Genomic DNA, 7071 nt, shown 5'->3' with positions numbered 1-7071 from the left:
AGAGGGAGAGGGTAAATTGGGAGATTTTAAGCATAGGAAACCTGTATTCATTTCTATTTGCATGCACCAAATCCTGGAAGGGGGTGCGGAAGAGTCTTACCGCTAATGAACTGAGATGATCCCACATTCACCAACCCCAGGAAAGGGCCCAGGGCTCCATCCGGCCTTGCTCCCAGCCCAGGTCCCGGCTTCAGTGTTTCCAGGCACAGGTGGGAGTTTCTGCTGCTGACTCAGAGCTGGGCACAGACCGAGTGCTGCATCTCCTGGGTCCTACCCAAAGATTCCCCCCAGTCAGCAAAACCCTGCATGAAGCCCCACGCCAGTGACAGCAGAGGGAGCAGGTGCCTGGCCCTCCGCACCACCCATCCTGGCAAGCTGGAAGTCTGGCTGGCATCACACCCAGCTCATTTCTGAGAGCTTGCTAGCTAGCTATTTACTGGGAGGGAGCCTTGGCGAGAGGCAGTTCAGCAGAAATGTTGCCCAGGCCCATTCACCCACTCTGCTGTGGCAACAGAGGTTTATTGCCCTGGTGGAGTTTGCTTTATGATACAACATTAGCAAGCTTATTTTTCAGGCTGTTCCTAGCCCGAATGGCCAGGGAACAGGCGAGGCAACTCCTCCATCACCAGAGGCAGGAGAGAATGCTTATTGTATTTCCCTAACTCTGTAACAACGGAAATTTGATTTATTTTAGAGTTAATCCATCACCCTCTGGCATCCTTTCAAGACAGGGCTTGAGCATAATTGCAGGATCTGGAGAAAATGGGGAAGTCAAGTTCAATTTATTCTATTAACATTTAAAAAACATTTAATTACGATAAAAACTGAAAAGCATTTAATGTGAATAGGACCATGGCTTTATCTTCTCCATGTGTTCATCCCACTAATCACTCTCTCCCTGCTGTTACTGGCCTGTTAGAGCTTTGTTCCCTGGCTTTGAGGGTTTCCATAAGCCTTGGCTGCATGGTCACCATGGCTGGCCACCACAGGGGGCAAGGATTTGGAATGTCCACTCAGCACATTTCCAGGCGTAAATCTGCGCATTCCTTTCTGGATGGCCCTTGCACTAACTTCTCCTGATTTCTACTTTTCATATCTTCTCCAGGTCCCTCTTCCCATCTAGGGCCAGGAGAACAGGTGGGGCAGCTGTGGGTGTGGGGAGAGATGGCATGCAGGCATCCCGCCTCCCCTTAGCTGTCCCCTCAAGAGGACCTCAGTCAGGGCTGGACTGTCCAGCAGCCAGAGGGGGCGTTGTAAAACAGAGGCATCCAGGGACGTGATTTTGAAAAAAAAAAATTATATTTCATGTCTTTCAAAGTCACCAAGGTAGTAATTATGGGAATGACTAGCCTCTTGTTAGATTTCTTTATATTTATTTTATGATGAGGTATTGCTTTTACTTTTAATTCATATATTAAGACTTTGGTAGGCAGACAAGGGGATCCCCCAGAGATCTAGATTCCTAATCTTGGAAGCTTTGAATATGTTGTGTGATATGGTAAAACCAAATAAATTAGGTTGCAAATAAATTGGGTTGTTAAATGTTGATTTTAAAATAGGGAGATTACCCTGGATTATCGAGGTGGGCCCAATGTAATGATAAGGGCTGTTAAAAGTCAAAGAGGGAGCAGAACACACCACCGGAGTGAGGTGGTATGGGAAGGACACCAGCTGCTGTTGCTGCCTTAAAGATGGGGGAGGGAGTCATGGGCCAAGGAGGGTGAGCAGCCTCCAGAAGCTGGAAGAGGCTAGGAAATGGATTCTCCCTGAGTGCCCAGAAAGGAAAAGAGCCCTGTAACATGGAGACCTATTGGACTTCAAATCTACAGAACTGTAAGATAGTCACTCTGTATTGCTTTACCTCACCAGATTTGTGGTAATTTGTTACACAAGGGGTTGGAAGCTAATCTAGGCCCTGCCTACATCAAGGAGAGGAGAGAGGGGCTTGCAGTCCCATCCTCAATGCCAGCAGAAACATTCATTGCTAAGCATCTACCAGGTGAAAGGTGAGGCACTGGGGCCTGGTCCTCGCCCAGCAGGAGCCTCGGAGGCAAGGACATGAGTGAGGCGCTCAGTGAGGGTCTGGAGAGGAAGTTTCTGGAGTTCACTTCCTAGCTGGGTAAACTTGGAAAAAGGTATTTAATGTCTTTGCACTCCACCTGCTCTCATTAGAATGGATACAATAATATTGTTGAGGATGACGAGAAGAACAAACACGTTAGGATCTGTAGAGGAGACAGAACCGCGCTCGGTATGCAAGAAAGGCCAGGAGAGTGTCGGCTACCATCATCGTTACTGGTATTGTCATCACCGGACTCCAGGGAACTTAAAGAGTGGCTTAAAAAGTGACTAACAGAACATACTAATAAAAAAAAAAAAACCTGCAGGATACAAAGTAAAAAGAAAAAAATGGGTTTCAAGAAAGGAAAGTCAGAGAGATAATAAAAATCATGAATATTTACCAACCACTTCCCGTGGATCAGCACTGTGATAAGCCCATATCTTTATGACACTAGGAGGAAGTACCAGGGCAGGTGTAGTAACTGAGGTTTAGCAAACCAACCCGCCCAAAAATTAAGAGGCCAAGCAGGTATGCAAACCCATGCTTTTGTACTTTTAACCATGATGGTTACCTCTTCACAGGCAGGGAGGAACACACGTTGGAAGAAAATCAAGAAGGGCAGGCAGGTTAGGAGAAGCGGGAGGCTGGTATGAGGGAGTAGCTGGGGCTCAGGCTGGAAAGCCAGCGGGGACCAGACAGTGATGGCCTCGAACAGCAGGATTTCATTCTTTAGGGGAGAGCGAGCCATAGAAGGTAAACAAATGGTATTCTAGGAGAATGAGTCCTTGTAGGTGTGCTGTTCATGGAATCAAAACCAGGGATCCCGGATGTAGATGAAGCACTTGGGTCATTCTCCCACATGCTGAGGTCCTGAGGGTCTACGCTGGGGGGCACCAGACATGAGGAGTAGGTGAGGGAGCGAGGTCCTGTAAAGGAAGCATCAAGCAGGACCTGGCTGGGACTGGCTGGCAGGAGGGGGAAGCAGAAAAGGAGGAGAAAATAATAGATTTCAAGCTAAAGGGGCTGGTATTTAGTCCTCAGAAAAAGTAGGAGCTGAGGCAGGTGGGATTTGGAAGGCTGTGATTCTGATTCTGATTACTCCGAACCGTGGGGGGTCTGTGTACGTGTGTGCACCCGTGTGTGCACAAGATTACTGTCTTTTTGAGTCTCAGGTTTTGTTTTTGTTTTTGTTTTTAATGTGTAAAATGGGGATGACTGTGCCTGCCTTCCCATCTCACATTTCCAAGGAGGTTCACCAGAGACCATCGGTGTGGAGATGCTTTACAGATAAGGTTGTAAAAATAGAATGTACTGATTAATATTAGCTGCCCCGGCAAGACAAACAGACCAATGAGCCACTCCAGGATAGAGCCTCAGCTCATTGATACTCATCTGGATGATGAGCTCAGGTTCGAGTTTTAGAAAACCAGTATGTCCACATGCAATTGAGAATCTTCTTTCAGAAACCACACGGAGCACTAACCACTAGCTTTCCCCGAGGCTTGGCCGCCAACCTCCCAAATGAGGCTTGGATGCCTCATTCCTAGCAACAGTGAAGCTGCTGCTTTTTTCCCCCAAGAAAACAGACCCATTAAAAAAAGCTCAGCGGCCCCAAAGGGAGCTCTGAGCCTTGCACAAAGGGAAGAGTCGGTATTGTCACACTGAAAACACAATTAAAAACAACGCTGCCTCCTTTATCTAAGACACAGAAGAAAAATGAGAGGGAAGACGACAGAAAGAAAAAGCCCTTATCTCTCATTTTTGTAAATGTGGTTTTTTTTTTTTTTCTGCCTTTATAGCAAAGGGTCACTGCCAAATCGTATCCATTGCAAGCTGATGCCTGAGTGTGCTGAGTGGAACCTGGCACACGGCTGGGATGGTTCTCCGAGTCTGGAGGGGTATAGGAAAGCCACCCACGATGGCGAGGGGAGGCAACAACAGGTGCAAAGCCGTCCCAGTGCACGTCCTGGGGCAGGTTTGCTGCCGTGGCACTCACGGCCAGCTGCCTTGCCCAAATCTGCCACAGTGAGTTGAAAGATCGCCTCTCTGTGTCTCCCTTCTCTGCCCTGCCTTCCTACAGTGTGTCCCCGTCCCCTGCCACCCTGCCTTGTTCTTTTCGGAGCATGCCATCTCAATGTTGAACTATTCCCCCAATCCATTCTTCACACAGCTGTTCAGGTCAGGATTAAGTAGAAACCACAACAGCAAAAAGGAAGTACAACAGCAAAAACAGGAAAAAATGAGAAAAGCTGCTGACAAACAAGAGGCAGTGGACAAGCATCTCCCACCCTCTACGTGCCACCACCTCTGTGATCTGAGACTTAAGTCCCCTTGCAGTTTCCTTCTCCCCTCTGGGCGAATGCTAGGCCTGAGCCCGAGCTCACCCTGCGGGGCAGGCTCCCGGTGGAGCAAAGCCACAGGCTGCCCAGGTTCCCTCTGTCCCACCACCATGGGAGGCAGATGGAGAGCTGAGCGGGTTAACAACACAGATGGTGGCCAGTAAGTGGGAAATTTAAGGAAAACAATCCCACAAAGGGTTTTATGGTGATTTAATTAAAGCATTCAGTCACAGAGTCAATAAAAGAAGCAACCAGGAATGAGGAGGCGTGGGCACGGCTTCCTGGGAGAAGAATCTCCTGGGAGAAGGTTGGACAGTGCGGGAGTTGACAAGGCCCAGAGCCCAGGAAGAGAGGCTGTCCCATGGGGGCAGAGTCAGGAGACATGTACCCACTGACTGGAGGCTGGGAGCAGGGGAGGAACAGCACCTGTACACCCTTCCCTCCACGAAGCCCCAGGCACCTCATGACCTCTTGACCATGGTCCCCCCAGAGACTTGACCTTGAAGTTGAGGGAAGGCCCATGGAAGAGCGGGAACATTGGTCTGCAAGGTAGAATGACAGCACTTACCCTCCAGCTGGTCTGGGAGAGCAGAAACGTGGTTAGACTGGGGTTACTATGGTGGGAAACTTGTTCCAACCAGCTAACAGGAAATAGGTCAGAAAGTTAAAGAACATGTTTCAGCACATTTAGACTTGCGGCAGAGTACCGTGAAGTCTCTTGCTTCCTACAGGTTCTTATTTTAATGAACCCAGTAGATCAAGACTTTTCCTTGAGGGGCGCTCAGCGTGAGCTGGTGGACCTCTGAGAGCTGCCTGCTCATTTACTAAGACCTGTCGATTCTAACGCCTTTATGCTCCCCCGTCTCCCACTGTTTTTCCTGGCTGTGGTTCAGACTCTAATCTTTTCTTCTTCTGCATTACTGAAACAGCCCCTTAAATGGTCCCCCACCTGTGGTCTCATCACCTTCGCCTTCCAACCCACCTCCTCCCACCTTCCAGACTGATGCCTGGAAATCACGTCACTGATCAGCACATACAGCTTCCTTATATCCTCCCTGGCTTCCTGTTGCCCGCGGTCGCATTCCTTGATGGTAAGACTCCCTTGGGATGGTTGGTGGAACAGATTCACAGGTCTCTCCCTTTGAGATTCTAATGTACAGGTCAAGGGTGAAACTCCAGAATTATGTTATAAATAAACATCCTCATTTACACTGTTGATAGTGTATCGCTGACCTTTCACTTGTGACCAAGGTCTATGCTGGGCTGCTGTGCACCTCTCCGTTCTAGCAATCTTTGTACCTTGAGAACTGAGCTGCATCTCTGGGCATCAGTTGCTGGAGGCCAGCCAGTGTGGCTTCTGAAACTGGGATCCCAAGCAAGAGGCCTGTTCAGAATACCAACCGCCGGACAGTTCAAGTTCATCCGCAAACCGATCGCCCAACTCTGGGCTGGTAGAAGGCAGGATTGGGGGTGCACTTGTTGTGGGGAAAGAGAGGTTTATTTTCCTCTTTTCTTTCTTACAACAAAGATGAGAGAATAACATACTGTAGGTAGAAGGGGGAAAGCAATAAAAAAAAAAAAACACATTATATAAATAACTTGTGGTGTTCGCTGCCTCCTGTTGTTCTGAGACAAATAGCTTAGTAAGTAAACCAAAGCAAGGCAGACATTATGGTCCCAGCACTAAAACTAGCTTTGCCGTGATTCTCTGAATTGCACGCACCTGAAGTTTCAGAACTCCAGATGGCAGAACAGTGAAGTCGGCAGAATTTGCTTGGACATCCTCACCCCCCCCCCCCTCTGGCTTCTCCTCTCATCCCGTGTTGCCTTGCTCTGATGTTTGGTGTTTTCATTTGGGGTCCAGATACTTGGAGCCTCTGCCACAGAGCCTTTCTTGGCAGCCCACCTGCCCCACTCACCCCTCTGCCTACCCCATTCCCATCCTACCCCCCACCCTCATTTCATGCCTTCATCACTTGCTCTCAAGATGGGGAATGATCTGATAAGCCAATCCCTACTAAGGTTTCAACGCTTGATAGTGCTCCCTTTTGGAAGTGTATGTTTTACTGGGGAATGTCTAGGAGACAAAACTCTACCCAAGGTTTAACTAATGGGCAAATTTTCGGAGAGAAAAAAAAATTTTAGGAGAGTATTAAAATTAAGAAAGATGGTTATCCTTTCCCATCGATGGCTTTAACCATTATATTCTAGCTGCTATCAGTGTACTGACCCCGAGTATGTACTTGACAGGCTGGCCTAGTGTGTTGGACTACAGAAAGATTCGTCTCTGACAGCTGGAGCCTCCCTGGATTTTCTTGGCCCACTAAATGTTAATATAACTATTGTCTGACAAAGGGGATTAAATATATATTTAATGAAAATGATATAAATTGTTTTTGCTATCTCTGAAGAATTTTTCATTCAAATAATTTCCAAATTAAAAAAAAATTGGTGTCAGACCCTATCTTTACAATTGGAGGTTTATTGATTTATGGTTTAATAAAATACTATGACTCCTAGTCTGCCTCCAATGATCAGTGTCTTAGCATAAGAGTTTCCCTCATCCCTAGTGATTCTCCTGGTCTCCCATTCAGTGTTCTCAGCCACAAGCCCCAGTTTCCAGTTTGGGTCCTCTTCCCATGACCTGCTGACATGCCAAGATGGAAGGTT

Source organism: Mustela putorius, unplaced genomic scaffold (genome assembly GCF_011764305.1).
Source record: "Mustela putorius furo isolate JIRA1106 unplaced genomic scaffold, ASM1176430v1.1 tig00537227_pilon_pilon_pilon, whole genome shotgun sequence".
Taxonomy (NCBI): Eukaryota; Metazoa; Chordata; class Mammalia; order Carnivora; family Mustelidae; genus Mustela; species Mustela putorius.
This window is presented reverse-complemented; position numbering follows the sequence as displayed.